General features: G+C 45.2%; 1 protein-coding gene across 6 annotated transcripts in view; it reads left to right on the top strand.

The window, feature by feature from the left end:
- PRDM16 (PR/SET domain 16) overlaps nucleotides 1–15,430 on the top strand; it is a 428,828-nt gene that overhangs the window by 315,536 nt on the left and 97,862 nt on the right. The window lies entirely within an intron of this gene.

Below are 15,430 nucleotides of genomic sequence, written 5' to 3'. Positions count from 1 at the left end.
TTTGTCCTCATTCCCCGCCCCTCCTCTTCTAATCTTGCCATCCCTCAGGGAAGAGATAGGTGGATTTCAGACTTGCGGGATCTATTGGGGTTTCTTACCTGGGAGTGGCTAACCAGATTCGAACACATTAATGCAAAACTCAAAGCCATTTTTGGGGTGGGGTGGGGGGTGGGGGTCAGATGTGTCAGTGTGTGCGTAGGCAGGGAAAGACAAAATCTGCACCCCCATTGCCTAAGGCTACCCTCCCATGCACGCTGACCTGGAAATAAACACTACTAAACTCAGTGGAATTTGCTCCCTAGTAAACATGCAGAGAATTACAAATTGCAAATGCCTTAAAGCCTGATCGCCAGTGCATTTTCTTGGAGCAAGTCCTACTGATTTAAATGGATCTTGTACTTCTACAAAGCAGCTGTAGTATTGTAGATTTAACATCTCATTTAAGAATCGCTACCAGTCTGGGGTTTTTAATTTTTTATTTTTTTTAAACAAATTGGTCTGAGGTTATTGTTTTAACTTTTGAATGCCTTCCAGCTTCAAAAAAAGAGAGATGTTAATGTGCTACTGTACTCAAATTGTGTAAGACCGTTTACTTTCTAACATGAGGGGGAAGCTTTGCTGTCTGAGATTTTTAAGTTGTGCAGAGTTGTGCACACAGACCCCTTTGATTTGGGCAAAAGAGGAAGGTTTGTATTTCTCTCTCTCTCTCTCTCTCTGTGTGTGTGTGTGTGTTGCATAAATATATCCCTCTGTCATATCCTCACTAAATATGGCTGGCAATTGCAGACATGGAATCCCTGAAATGAATGAAACCACCATTGAATTAAAATAAATGTCAAGCTAAAGGATTTCCCCACCAGCCCTGACCTTCCTGGGCATAAACAGTAATGGCAGAATCTTTATATCAATATCAAAAGGTGAGAGGTCAATGCTTCTCACTCCCTGAAATCTTCAAAAATGCCTCATTTCCTGCATTGGTTTTCTTTTGACTCAATGGCTGCAAGATGTCAGCACAATTGCTGTTATACCTTCTGCATTTGAATTCTTTGAAAGAAAGAAAAAAAGTATGAAGAACGGACTCTGCTTGGAGCGCATTTCAATCCAAATTATGTTTGTAAAAATCTCTCTCCTCCGAACAGAGATTTTAGGGCCAGGTTCAATGCTGACAACAAGTCCTGTGGTTTAGTTAGGGCAAAGGTTAAAACGCTCTCCTAATTTGCAGCCCCTTTCGGCACTCCCTCTCATTGAGAGTTGGGTTTTTTTTTCCCTATTAAAAAAAACTCTGGGGGAAGAGGCAGAGAAACATCAGAGCCAGCTGAGCTTGGAGAGAATAGCAAGACTGAGTGTTTTGAACTTTTGTGTGTGTGTGTGGAAGAGAATGCAAAAGAACATTGATGCCCCAACAGAGTGGCACCTCGCATACAGATTTAGGCTTCCACAATGCAGGCAACATGGTATTTATCAGCTGCAGCTAAGAACCAGTGGGAGTTAGCTGTGCTCCCTTTTGAAAAAGTGCCCGCGTCCAGGAGTTGCTGTTTTAATTCCCTGCAACACTTTGGAACATGGGTCATCAACGTGACACCCGTTGGTAGCACTGTGTCCTCCAGAATCTCATTGGACACAAAAGACCTCAGTAAATATTCCATCATAAATCCACTGTGCTCCCTGCTCATTCCCTGTTTACACTGGCTCAGCCTCTCCTACATTGGCCGTGCCTCCTTATGTCCAATTTTGCATCCATTCGGAATGTCCCTCCGATTGTGCTGATGGGTAATGAACATGTTTCACCCCCACCTCAGATGGGGGGTGGAGGGGGCATGCAAACACCATTTTGTGGCCCTGATGCCACACACCGAAACATCCACAGCGCCCATTATGTCACTGGTTCCTATGGCAGAGAGGCAAATGACTGGGTCTGCACAATCACATTCAGATCAGAATTTGGCCCATTTAGATGTCATTTCTGTTGCTGCTGAACTGTTGGTTCTGGCAAAGGCCCATGCAACTTGCACATAGGTTTTTGCATGGTCCCTGCTTTGCCGGGGGGGGCATGGTGGGGGGCAGTAGGAAGAGAAGCCATACCTTCAATTATCTCTGCAAGATGTCTGTCTGTGTGTGTGTGTGTGTGTGTGTGTGTGTGTGTGTGTGTGTGTTTTAAAAGACAGAGTACTGGGGGCTAATTCGAGAACTTTAGTGACAGAGAGGAAACAGGGCCAGGAATAAATGGCCTGTTGATTTACTCAGGTTACATCATTTTCTTCCCCTCAAGAGCCTATAAATCTCCCTCTCCTTGTAAAAACAGAATTTAAAAACAATTGAGAGCTTCTGAGGGGGACCCCTCGGCTTCCAGGCCCAGCAGACTCCCAGCACAGAGTCTCCTTTCACGACGACGGACGGGCTCAGTTCGCCTCAGATAGTCGGGGAGCCCCCCGCCCTCCAGCCAAGCAGCCAAAAACTGTTAAGATATTTTATAGTCATCCTAGCGGTTGAGATAACACTCCCCGCGTACATATCGCAGGGCTTTAGCTTAAATAGCTGGCTTCCTGGCTTGGCTGTCAACTTGTAGAGCCATTTATTCACACATTTGCGGCCATTCTCCTTCCCAGTCAACCCCCCACCCCCCACCCAGCACCATCACCTCCTCCCCTTCAGTAATATTTCTGATCAAAGACACGCAGGCCGAGGCTATTATTTATTTTATTTTATTTAAAATGAAGCCCAAGGAAAGGGCAGCTTCTCTGGGCTTATTGTAAAATTTATAGCCTCTCTTGACTCCAAGGGTTTAATTTTTTTTTTAAGGGGAGGGGGTGAGGATAAAAGAAAACAGCTTGATTGTTCAGCAGCTTGAGGCAGGGCTCATTAATTTCATTTTAAAGTCTCCCATCTGAGGGGAATGGGGAATCAAATTTGATTTCTTTCCTCAGCCGTATTTGAATAGCAGGATAATACAATGCGTGTCAGCAATCCCAGAGATGGCCTGGCCTATTAGGGGCTCCTTAAATCTGCAAGGACAGGGCAGGAGAGAGACCCCACCCCACCCAGTGGTCATGGTGGACATAGGACATGATAACAGCAGGGCTTTTTTCCCCCCTGCCAGAACTCAATTCTGACACCTCTCAGGTGGGCACCATTGTCATTATAAGAGAACAAGGGAGGAGTTCATTGTAAGTTCCAGCACCTCTTTTTCTAGAAAAATGGCACTGGGTAACAGGTCTATACTCTTCTGCCTTTCCTCAGATGTTTGTGGGGTCAGCCACAACACCAGCGAGATTTAGGAGGACCAATTCAAGGTGACCACATTAGTGCACCAAGCCCTAAACATGGTAGGCCCCCAAAATCTGAAAGCTCCTCCTCTTCCTTCAGTACAGACCCTCTTGGGTGTTAAGATCAGTGGGGGGGGTGGCTCTTGGGAGTTCCACCAGCTTAGACGTTTGGTGGGGTCTTCTCTGTGGCAGCCCCCTAATCTGTACAATTCCCTCCCTACAGTGGCAGGTTGGCCACCTTCATTTTGTACAGCTGTTGCATAGCCTGGTCACAAACCTCTTGACCTTGGCCTTTGGCAGCTGATCTATAGTTAGAGATATTGATGACCCGCCCTATCCTTCTGATTTTATATTGGTTTAACTGATTTTACCATTGCATTGCTATATTGTTGCAAACTGCCCTGGGACCTTAAAATGAACGGCAGGTCAGAAATCCTATAAATGAATATTCGGAGAAGGAAGGCAGCAAAGTTTTATCAGTTCAGATTCTGGACTGGAAAATGAATTAAGCAAACCCCTAACATCTGGGACAGGGTAGAGCTTGGGGAAGCATGGTGTGTGTGTGTGTGTGTGTGTGTGTGTGTGTGTGTGTGCGCGCGCGCGCTACCAGATCCCCGGGGCGGGTTGTCAGAGTCAGAATGGTGGTGGAATTCCAGAATGAGTGGCCCAAGATCATCCAATGAGCTTCATGCTTAAATAGAGATTGGTTTCCATGGATACGGAACCATTTCCTGCATGAGGGCCACATTCCCTTCTGGCCAGCCTTCCAAGGGCCACATGCCGGAAGTGGGAGGGGCCAGAGGCAAATATGTGTGAAGCAACAAGTATACATTTTATTCTGCTACAGAAGGAGAGTTTATACACATACTCAAGCACCCATCTTGTGTCTGCCTTCCATACAAGCAAGAGACATTCTTAGCTTTCTAGGACACCTTACCACCTAGGCAAAAAGGAAAAGAAAAAAAGGTTGGATTGTGAAACAGGGCCGGTGAAGGGGGTTGTCTGGAGAGAGTTCAGAGGGGCAGAAGGAGAGGTCTAGAGGGCCACATTTGGCCTCTGGGCATGAAGTTCACCACCCCTGCCCTTGTCCACCATTCCAGCTGCTACACCTCACTGACTCTCTTCAAATTTCCTGCCCTTGGTGCTTAGAGAGCACTTTGCATCATAGCAAAGCAGAGCTTTGATCTTCAATGTAGCATTGATGGTTAGTTGCATGAAGGCTGCTTCCAGCGACTGCCACTCCTGGGCAGTCTTTCCCAGGTGTTTGTTAGCACCCTGCAGGCTCTTAGGGACATCCTTCTGCTCAGAAGTTGTTGTTGGATCAAAGCCCCTGTCTGTTGAATTGCTTTCAAATTGCACTCGCTGAGTCCTTGGAAAGGGGCATAGGAGGAAGAGGGCCCATGCAGGCACGAGGCATATAAATTATCTAGATTTATGGCCTGTTCCCATAAATGACTTCAGTGAAGCAGAAAGATGGAGAAGGGGAAAGGGGAAGCTCTCTCCAGGAAAGTCTTCAGATGTGGAAATGTAGGGGAAGCCTTTTCTTGGGGAAACTCCAGGGGTTTGCATCCAGTACTGGTCCTACACAGAGTAGACCCATTGAAGTTAATAGATATGCCTAACATGGGCACATTAACTTCAGTGGGCCTGCTCTAAATAGGACTTCCACTGGAGACAACACCAAGACTCTGAAACCAAGGTGAGAGATTTGTTTTTGTTTTATTTGTCACTGTTGAGGTTGGAAAGATGAGCTTTAGGACTTTACAGCTCTGTAAAGCCCTTCCTCACTAGAGCTCTCCGTAGATGGGACAAAATGAAACATAGGAATTTTATACTAAGTCAGACCACTGGTTCATCTAGCTCTGTATTTTCTCTACAGTGACTGGTACTTTCAGATGTTGGAGTTGGTGGGCTTTTGATCTGATCCAACAGCAGTTACCGTGTGTGTGTTTTTTACAGTAGGGTCCTTCCATGTAGCAGAGACACAGCCATCTCAGGTGGTGGATTTGGGGTCTGTTGAGGCTGCAGCTAACCTATGGATTTTGATCCAATGGGCATTTAGGAACACAGGATTATTCCGAGTCAGACCATTGGAGCCATCTAGCTCTGTACTGTTTTCAGGCAAGGGTCATTCACAAGTGTGCATAATAGTTTCCTGTTGTCTACCTAGTTGCAGGAGTTGTGGAACCTCAGGTTCAGGGACAAATGTGGCTTTCAAAGGCCTCTGGCCTGGCCAGCTGATGACTGAGGAATTGGGCACAAATCCATTGTGCGTTGACACTCTAGTAGGGATGTCAGAAGGCATCGTTTTCTGTTCTGCACTCTGTTCATCGCATGCAGCACTGTTTCCATTCCGCTGCAGTTCACCTTCTGCTAAAAGAAAACCCCACACCCTTTCATCTCACTATCCGTTATGGTGAAATTACGTAAGGTACATTATGTGCTTTGCATTGCTAGTTACGTAAATCACATTGTTGTCATGCTATTCCACCGCATTAATTTCATTGCAAAGGAAACAGTACAAATGGACGTAATAAATACATACCATTTGCAGACTGAAAATAACAACAGTGGATATCAACCATATTTGCTAACACTGGCGATTTCTCCTCCCGTTTCTGTTTTCGTCAGAAGCCGCCAGCACTCCCTAGATGCCATGTTTCTGAGTTTCCCTCCTTTTTGCTTCTTCTCTATCTTGCTTTAAAGATAAAAATTAAACACAAAATAATAATAATAATAAAAACTCAGGCCCACTTGCCCTCAAATGAATCAGCCGGCCTCCTCTCTCACACATGGCTTGGAAACACATGAGTTCCATTGATACCGCCTGCCATTTTCTTTTATAGCGGTATTAAGGAATTGACTTTAAAAGAAAATTAAAATTAAAATAAAAGCAGGACCTCACAGATGCTGGGAAGTGTTTGGCCCCACGCTACATTTTTGCTGGAGCCCCAGTTCCTCTTGCTGAGAAGATAGGCATGGCTTTTCATGCCATTTGACAGTTATCTCCTCAGCTGTGCTACTGGGTTTATAAACCTCCTTTCAACAGCTCTCGATAGGACTGACAGCAGGGGTGGGTGTGGGGTTTTTGGGGGGGGCAGGTTGTTTCTGTTTTGTCTCAGGGAAGGAAGGGGGAGGAAAGGTGGTCTTTTGGCAGTAGCCAAGGCCACACTCGAGCACCGAGGGGGTTACAATGTCTCCTCTGTCTCCCAGAGAAAATAGCTCTTGACAGGAATCGGGTTTCAGTCAAGCCACCAGGGCTTCTCCCATTATGGGAGGCCTGGCCTGCAGGCTGTTCTGCAGATAATCTACCTGTTACCATTGAGGAGATGGGAGAATTGGCCAATGCTGTTGTCGCATGGTGGTGGTAGTGGCAGCGGCGGCTGTTGCCCTCTCCATGTGGAAACACTCAAATAAATTAGCCTCTTGCACGTGGCATTGCGAGATCTCTAACGGGAGTGAGGATGGGTGAATCTGTTAGTTTCTGCTTCTCTCCATTTCTCTGTCTTATTGTTTCGGCCTTATGTTTAGTCTGCAGCTCCTATTTTCGTAGTCGTTTGCATTTCTTTGTGTTTTTTTAAAAAACAAAAACAAATAAATGGTGTTTCTGTTTGCATTTCCCATATAATATAGGTTTAAGACCAATGAAACTTTGCTCAGAGTAGACCGAAATGGGCAAAAATGTATTAGTTCAGTTAGTACAGGGGTCAGCAAACTTTTTTCTACAGGGGGCTGGTCCACTGTCCCTCAGACCTTGTCGGGGGCCGGACTATATTTTGGAGGGGGGGAGAACTGATTCCTATGCCCCACAAATAACCCAGAGATGCATTTTAAATAAAAGCACGCATTCTACTCATGTAAAAGCACACTGATTCCTGGACTGTACATGGGCCAGATTTAGAAGGTGATTGGGCCAGATCCGACCCCCGGGCCTTAGTTTAGCTACCCATGAGTTAGTAGAACACTGATTTCGATACGGTTATAATTATTATTAGTTGTTCAACATATAACGAAACTTACGAAATTTTTAAAAAGCATAAGGTGTGGCCTTAGATCAGTTAGAAAAAGCAAAATGTGTTAAGGGTATCTGGTTGGCCACTGTGAAAATACAACATTGGAGTAGGCAGGCCATTGGCCTGATCCAGCAGGCTCCTCTTACACGGATTGCATCCAATGTTAGTACTACACAGAATAGACCCATTGGAACTAATGGACATAACTAACTTATTTTCAATGGGTCTGCCCTGAGTGAAACTTAGTTCAATGTGACAGCAGCAAAAACAACAATAGCCACCAAAAGTCTGGGAGAAGACATAAGTTCTGTACATGGTTTTTGTGTGTGCTTTCCCCAGACCACACATTTCGGGGCTGGAAATCTATCCCAAAACTGGATCTATCGCAGTACAGGCAGCTTTGCATTAAAATGGGAATTGGGCAAATTTCTGCCCCCACCACCCCTGCAATCCCTGAACTGGGTGGTATGTACAAATGTGTCTTGCATGGATGGGCCAACCTTTCTGTTTCCTTTCTAATGTGCTATGTTTCAAGCCAAGCATGAAATTCAGTTCAGGCTATTGATTAACTGGTCAGAGCTGTAGGCGGGTGCATGTGCCGAGATGCTGTAGGAACACTGGGAATTGCCTTACATTGAGTCAAACCCTTGGTATGTCTAGCTCAGTATTGCCTCCACTGGCCGGCAGTCATTTTCCAACATTTCAGATGGCAATCTCTCCCAGCTCCACCTGGAGAAGCCTGGGATTGAACATGGGACCTTCTGCATGCAAAACAGAGGCTCTGACTCTAAGCCATGGTCCTTCCTGATAGTATATACAGAGTATGGATGAGAGCAGAGTGTGGTCTTCTGTGTGGAATTCAACTGTTCAAGAGTTTTATGTTTGATTTAATAAAAAAAGAACACAGATAGGTGGACACCAGTAACAGGAGCAAAGCAGGAGGATGCAGGGACCATTATTACTATCTTTTTAAAAAAATCTAAGGACATATCAAGATCCTGGCTGCAGGGTTAGGTTAAAGGTTCATCTAGTCCAGCATTCTCTTCTCACGTTGGCCAACTGGATGCCTCTGAGAAGCCCACAAGCAGGATCTGATTACAACAGCAACTCTCCACCTCCAATCCCCAGGAAGGGGCACTGCATCTCAGCTGTCTTAACCAGTGAGACAAACCACCAAACTGTTGGGGGGAAACAATGGGAAATCCTGAACAATAATGCAGTGAGGTGTCTCCTTGAGAGGAGAGTTCCATCACCAGGGCCTCCACAAATGTGAAACCCCTCTCTGCCTGAGCTAAAGTGGCCTTAATATTGTATTGGTCATGTTTCATCAGGGCTTTTTTCAGCCCGAACTCTCCAGAACTCAGTCCCGGCACCTCTCAGGTGGGCGCCATTGCCATTGTAAGAGAACAAGGGAGATGTTCTAGAAAAATAGCACTGTGTATCATCAGCTAACTTTCTTTACCCGCCCATTTCCTGCTTATGGAGAATTAGCTACCCGTCCACCTCTCTGCCTTTGCTCCTAACGTACAAATAATGATGCTTAGGCTTTTCCATTGAGGCTCTGCGCAGATAGGGATAGGCAGTGTGCTTAGAGATAGGCCTATTATAGTAATAGTCTGTTTAGCCTGACTTTAAGTTATTTGACCTCCAAGCTGATCATGTTACTGATAGCTGGCATATCAGATCTCTGAAATCCTGGCTTATAACCCGAGCACTGATGCTGTCAGGTGGGGAAGAAGCCAGGAAGGATGGGTTCTTGGTAGAGCAAGAGAGGATTGAAAGTAAGGCATAATGTTACAGAGAAGAGCTTTATCCAAAGCAAATCCATTAGGTTAACCCCACCCTGGGGAAAAAAAGAAATGTGCATACACACACATGTATACACACACATGCAAAAGGGCCTCTCAACGTCCACAGGTTGCTTAGAACTGCCCTGTCATTCAAATGGAAATGGATTGCACCTCACCAGTGTAGAGGAGAAGGTGCTGAGAAGACCTCTGTGCCACTGGTGTTAAATGAACACCCTCAAGGCCTCTGCAAGTCTGGCCACCAGCTCAGATAGATTTAAAGAATCATAGAATTGTAGAGTTGGAAGGGAGCCCAAGGGTCATCTAGTCCAACCCCCTGCAATGCAGGAATCTAACTAAAGCATCCATGGCAGGTGGCTATCAAAAGAGGATTAGATATATTCATGGAGGACAAAGGTGTTCTGCCTCCCCCATCAAAGGCGTTACACCTCTGACCAGAGGTTTTTGGGTATTGCCGGTGGGCAGAGTGATGGTGCGCTCATGTCAAGCTTTCAGGGTTCCTACATGCATCTGGTAAACCACTGGGAGAAGAGAGTGCTGAACTAGATGGGTCTGCGGCCTGATACAGCTGCTGCGCTTTCCTTGCGTTCAACTTCAACATGAAGATCTTCTCTGCTGGTTTCCTTCAAAGGTGAAGCAAAGGGTGGAAGGCAGAGTTAACTGGTAGAACCTGAGACTCTTAATCGAGCCCCATGTTGGGCAAAAGATTCCTGCATTGCAGAGGATCGGACTAGGTGATCCTCGTCGTCATTTCCCAGCTCTACAATTCTATGATTCTATGACTCCAAATGCTTATCTTTCCCTCTCACCCACTTCTTGCCTGCTTGCTCACACACAAACACACACAGCCTTCCCCTGGTAGTTGGATCAGCGATGAAAACAAAGACGGGAACATGCATGCAAAGCTGCCTCGAAAGTTCAAAGGCCCACCAAATGCGAAATGCGTGCCCGCCGTGCCTCTGTTGCAAATGACATACCTCCCAGAACAATCCAGTGATGACTGTGCCCTGTCAGCTCTTTGCTTCCTGCCCTCCCGCCCACCCGCTCAATTCAGAAGGCAGAAGGAAGGAGAAAAGCTTTCATGTCATGCAGCAAAGTTGGAGCGAGACGCCTAATCGTTCCAAAGAGGTCAAGAAGCAATTGGCAGGCCCACACAGTTGCCGTTCCGACTCATCTCGCAGCCACCTTTACAGTCTGTCTGTGGCCCGGACTCTCCAGTGTTGAACGGGATGGATAGGGTTTATGTAGGCGCTACATAGTCTTAATTACCATTGGTTGTTACTGGGATTGCATTATTGTGAGTTGCAGCCCACACTGGCAGTAGAGAACACAGTGCAGACATTTTTAAATGCGACACAGTGGTGCTTTAGAGTGAACACAGTTAACGATGGGCGAATCTTTGAATCTTCCAAATGGAATGCTCCTCGTTTTTCCTATCTTAAGTTCGGTTCTCTGCATCTCCACATCAGACTGCAAATATCTTTTAACACACACGAACAAAAAGCTTGTGTGAAAATTGATCAGCATTTTAGTGTGAATCTAATAATATACACATGTTCACATGCAATTTTGTCTAACACATACTTTTTTTGCAAAACAATTTTGCCTTATATAGTGCATTTTCACATATTAATTTTATGAATGTATCCATTTTTATGCACACTTTACCCCAGTATTTGCATCTTTGTAGACATTACTTGGCTGCAGAACTTCACTGCAAAATTCGGAGAAGTGCAACTTTCCAAAGATTGATGTTTTTCAGTTCTTGTGTTGTTTTGGACCGTGTGAATTACATAGGTATGCCCTTGAATGCAAACTGAATTGGATTTTTCCCCACCCCACCCCGCACATCCCTAGCCACAGATCAGTGGTAGAGCATGTGCTTAGCATGCAAACAATCTCAGGTTCAATCCATAGTATCTCAGGTAACACTTGCTGGGGAGAGGACTTGCTCTGCTTGAGATTCCTAGAAGAACCTTTGGACAAAGTAGTCATAGAGACTGTCTTGTTTAAGGCAACTTCCTATGTTACTGTAGCTTGGCAAACTTTACAAGCTTTTAAGGTATGCCAGAATCACTATCCCTATATTGCAGACGTTGAAGCCGAAAGGGTAGCACTTTGCAGAAGGCCTTTGAGTGAGTTTATGGAAAGCGTGAGTGGTCAACCAAGAAGACACCAGTTCAAATCTTGCTTCAACCAATGTTAATTTATTAATGTCCTTCTGCCTCCTCCTTTACAAAAAAAGTAAAAGTTATGGGATTGAACTCCATTATTGGCTATGAACTCAAGCAAATCCTTGCACAGGATTTTGTGTTCGCCTGGCACCTTCATTTTATATTTTTAGGCACCAGGCAAAAACATTCCTCTTCAGCCAGGCCTTCAGCTGATTAATATTCTACAGCCTTTTAAATGTGTCTGTCGGAAGGAGGCGGTTATTGTTTTGCTGTATTGTTTTAATTATTTACTTGAGTTTTTATCTTGTATTTTATTCTGAGAACCGCCCTGACATCTTATGATGAAGGGCGGTATAATAATAATAATAATAATAATAATAATAATAATAATAATAATAATAATAATGTGTGCATGTGCACCATCAGCCCTTAAATCGAGGCTTAAAGGAAGATATTAAGAACACTCAGTTTTTCAGGAATTAGGAAAGCACTGTAGGTTATTGACAGAGCATCTGCTTTGCAAGAAAAATGTTCTAAATTCAACCACAAATGCATTGACTGTACACTCATGTCATTTAGCCAATGAACACCCTTGTACAGCCTTCCTGTGTTGTCAGACCACTGGTCCATCTTCCTCAGTATTATCCACACTGGCTGCAGAGGATGTCAGGGTTTTTTGGAGGCAGAATTTCCCAGGCTTACCTAGAGATGCTAGAGGTTGGACTTTTGCAAACCTCTGAGCCACAGCCCTCACTCCTGGGCTTTTATCAGAAGCCTGGTGCTATACTGGTGAATCTTTCCCTTGCACAGGCAGAGAAGTTTCAGGGGAAGGGGAAAGAGAGGCAGAAGAATATGGAAGCACTGTTTCTTCCTTCCTTCCTTCCTCCCTCTCTCTCTCTCCCTGGATGAAAGAGTCTGCCTGAAGCGGCTGTCTCTTTAAGAAGGAAAGCTTTGGCCGGCTCCAGCCGCCTCATTCTGATTCCTATCACCAAGTGATGATGTGCGGGTTCAGCAGAAAGAACAAGAGCCTGGATTCTCAGCCAAGAGGGGTTAAGGGTGCCTTTCAGACTTCGCTGACCACCCACTTCACCTTGTACTTGTCAAGCGCGGCAGGGTTTCTTAACCCTCGCCTTGGCGGAGCAAACTAGCTAGTTAGGAGTGCTTTGTTTAAGTCAAACTTCTTCTTCTTAAAATAAAGAATCACACACACACACACACACACAAACAACCCGTGCACACCCAGATAATGTGCAAGCAAATGATCGTCACTCTAGCAAGTGCTTTGCTTGAAAGGTTGCAATTTGTTGCACCAAAAGCCCCAGAAGAATGTGTGGATATTGATATTAAAGAGGTTGCGTCCCCCCCTCCCGTTTTTCTCTTCCTTTAAATGAATGTTGGCACTCCTCACGTGGCTGTTGCTTAAAGTATGTGTCAGAATCTCAACCCACCAGACATTTCTTCACTCAAGTGGCCTGGCTGTGAAACCTGATAAAAAAAGAGAGAGAGCTCTTGGAAAGTTTCAGCCAAGTTTTTTTAGAAGAATAATACGAAAAATAAAGCAAAGAGCTGGTGCAGTGTATACTGAACTCAACACCCTGAGCTGCCACAAGACAGCCCTTTGTCATTTGCACACTTTTGCATTTGAGAAATGCTTTACATTATTATTATTATTATTATTATTATTATTATTATTATTATTATTATTGCATCAGCCCAAACAACAATCTCTCAGATCCCCCCTCTAAACTTGCAATTCTAATACAGTCATACCTCTGGTTACGTTCGCTGTGGGTTGCGTACATCACGGGTTACGAGCGCGCTGAACCCGGAAGTGCCGGAATGGGTTACTTCCGGGTTCGGTGATTCGCGCATGCGCAGATGCGCCAAATGACGTCACGCACATGCGCAGAACCGCCGAATCGCACAGCGAGCATGCGCAGATTCGGTGCTTCAGGTTACGTACTGCTCTGGTTGTGAACGGGGCTCCGGAACGGATCCCGTTCACATCCAGAGGTACCACTGTAATGTCTGTTTCTCTGTCCTTTACAGGCCTCGCAATTTGGATGTCCTTCCCCTGAACCTCTGAGCCATTGGCTCGACACTCACAGCGCAAAACATCATTTGCCTGTAAAGGTGACCTTGGTATCTCCCAGCATAGCCTACTATGCAGAGTTCCTAGAATGACAGAATTGAGGAGTTGGTGGGGACCTCAAAGGCCCTCTAGCCACATCCCCTACGATGCAGGAGCCGATATCTTCAAAACAAACAACATATATGCATTATCACTGCAGATTCCCCCCCTCCACCCTTCTGAGTTCAGTAAGACTGTTGAAGTTTGTTTAGGATTGTGGGCTACAAATGAACCTGCCACCAGTCATAGGGTAGTGGTTAGAGTGTTGGACCAGGATCTGGGGGGACCAGGGTTCAAATCTCCACTCAGCCACAAAGCTCACTGAGTGGTCTTGGGCCAGTCACCACTCCTCAGCCTAACCTACCTTGCAGGATTGTTGTGGGAGTCACTGTATTGGCCCGAATATAAGCCACACTGGAATGTAAGCCTCAGCTTTAAAATTCCTTGCTGCTCCTGGCTACATACTGGAGGGGGGGCACATCACACTGACGGCGGTCTTTCCCCTTCCTGGCCTTGGCGGAGAGGATGGAGAACTATGCGCAGGACAGGCAGCACTGTTTGCCCCACACTCCTGGCTGCATACCGTAAGGTCATGAATATAAGCCGCACTTTAACTTTTCATGGTCGGAATTTGGGGGGGGGGGAGTGCAGTTTATATTCGGGCCAATAAATGAGGAGGGGGAGAACAATGTATGTGGCTTTGAGCACCTCAGGGAAAAGGGTGGGATATTAATGCAATGAATGAATGAAGTGAAATGAAAGATGTGGAGCTGGTGTGAGGATTTAAACATTCCCTACCCCTCCTGGAGGCTACTCATGCCTCTCAAAGATAATAGAAGTGGCTGCTTCATCTGGATGTGAATATTCGGTCTCCCTCCCTCCCTCCCTCCCTCCCTCCCTCCCTCCCTCCCTCTCTTTCTTTCTTTCTTTCTTTCTTTCTTTCTTTCTTTCTTTCTTTCTTCCATTCTTTCTAAAGCATGCAAAGATGCTGCAGGGGCCTTGCAGCCTCATCGCCATCCTCTACCTCAGGGGGGAAAAAGACATTTCTTCCTCCTTTCAAGGCACTGCAACCAAGGACTTTGTCACCTGTTAGGTCCCTGGCAAGAAATTAAACCCTCCCCCCCTCCTTGCAGCCATGATTCAGGGTCAAGAGGTAAGGAGATAAGGCCCCCCTGGCTCTTTGTGAATGGGAGCTTGACTTTCAGTGAACAGGAAGTAGGAATGAATGAGAGGAGAATGGCAGGAATCAGAACAGTGAAACTCCAACCTGCTTTGATCTGATAAGGAATAGACATTAAACTTAACACTGACAGGGAGACTCCATTCAGCAGCCAAGCAGAAAAGGAAGCTCTGAGCCCACATAGTTTTGAGCAGAGAGAGCCTGTGGTGTGCATTTTATTACTCTTGTCTATAAACTAAAACCCAAACCTTGCTGTCCTCCCATTAATATCCGGGGCAGATCATCCATTCCTTAGGTTCCCAGGGCTGCACAGTAAACCCCATTGAACTCAATGGAACTAACTTCTGAGTAGATGTGGGTTCTGCAGTAAGTAGGGATGAATCAATTTGTCAGTTTCAGTTACACACTTTTATCAGGTCAGCTTTCCACATTTCTGCACCAGGATGGAATTCTTCCTTTTTTTAAGTCCTCAGCAAAATTTGTCAGCATTTTAGTCTATGCATGTTCCTCTAAAATACACATATTTGTATGCGATTTTGCCTGAACCAATGCATAATTTTGATAAATTTGCCCTAATCTAATGCAGTTTTGTATGTTATTTCCCCCCATATAAGGGTTTTATGCACACTTTTTGTCCCCCACCCTTTTTGTAAACACTGCTTTTTGACGTTAATGTTTTATTGAAAAGCTTTCAATTATAAAGAAATAAAGTGATGCAAAGTGTTGCAAAGCGGGAGGGGGGGAGATAAAGAGAAGAAAAAAGCACAAAAATGCATAGAAAGAAACAGTATACAAGAATATACAATATACGGAAAAATACCCTAACCCATACTTTCTTATATAAATTTTATATTATCATCC

Source organism: Zootoca vivipara, chromosome 6 (genome assembly GCF_963506605.1).
Source record: "Zootoca vivipara chromosome 6, rZooViv1.1, whole genome shotgun sequence".
Lineage (NCBI taxonomy): Eukaryota > Metazoa > Chordata > Lepidosauria > Squamata > Lacertidae > Zootoca > Zootoca vivipara.
Note: the sequence above shows the minus strand (reverse complement) of the source record. Positions and strands in the feature narration are given on the sequence as shown.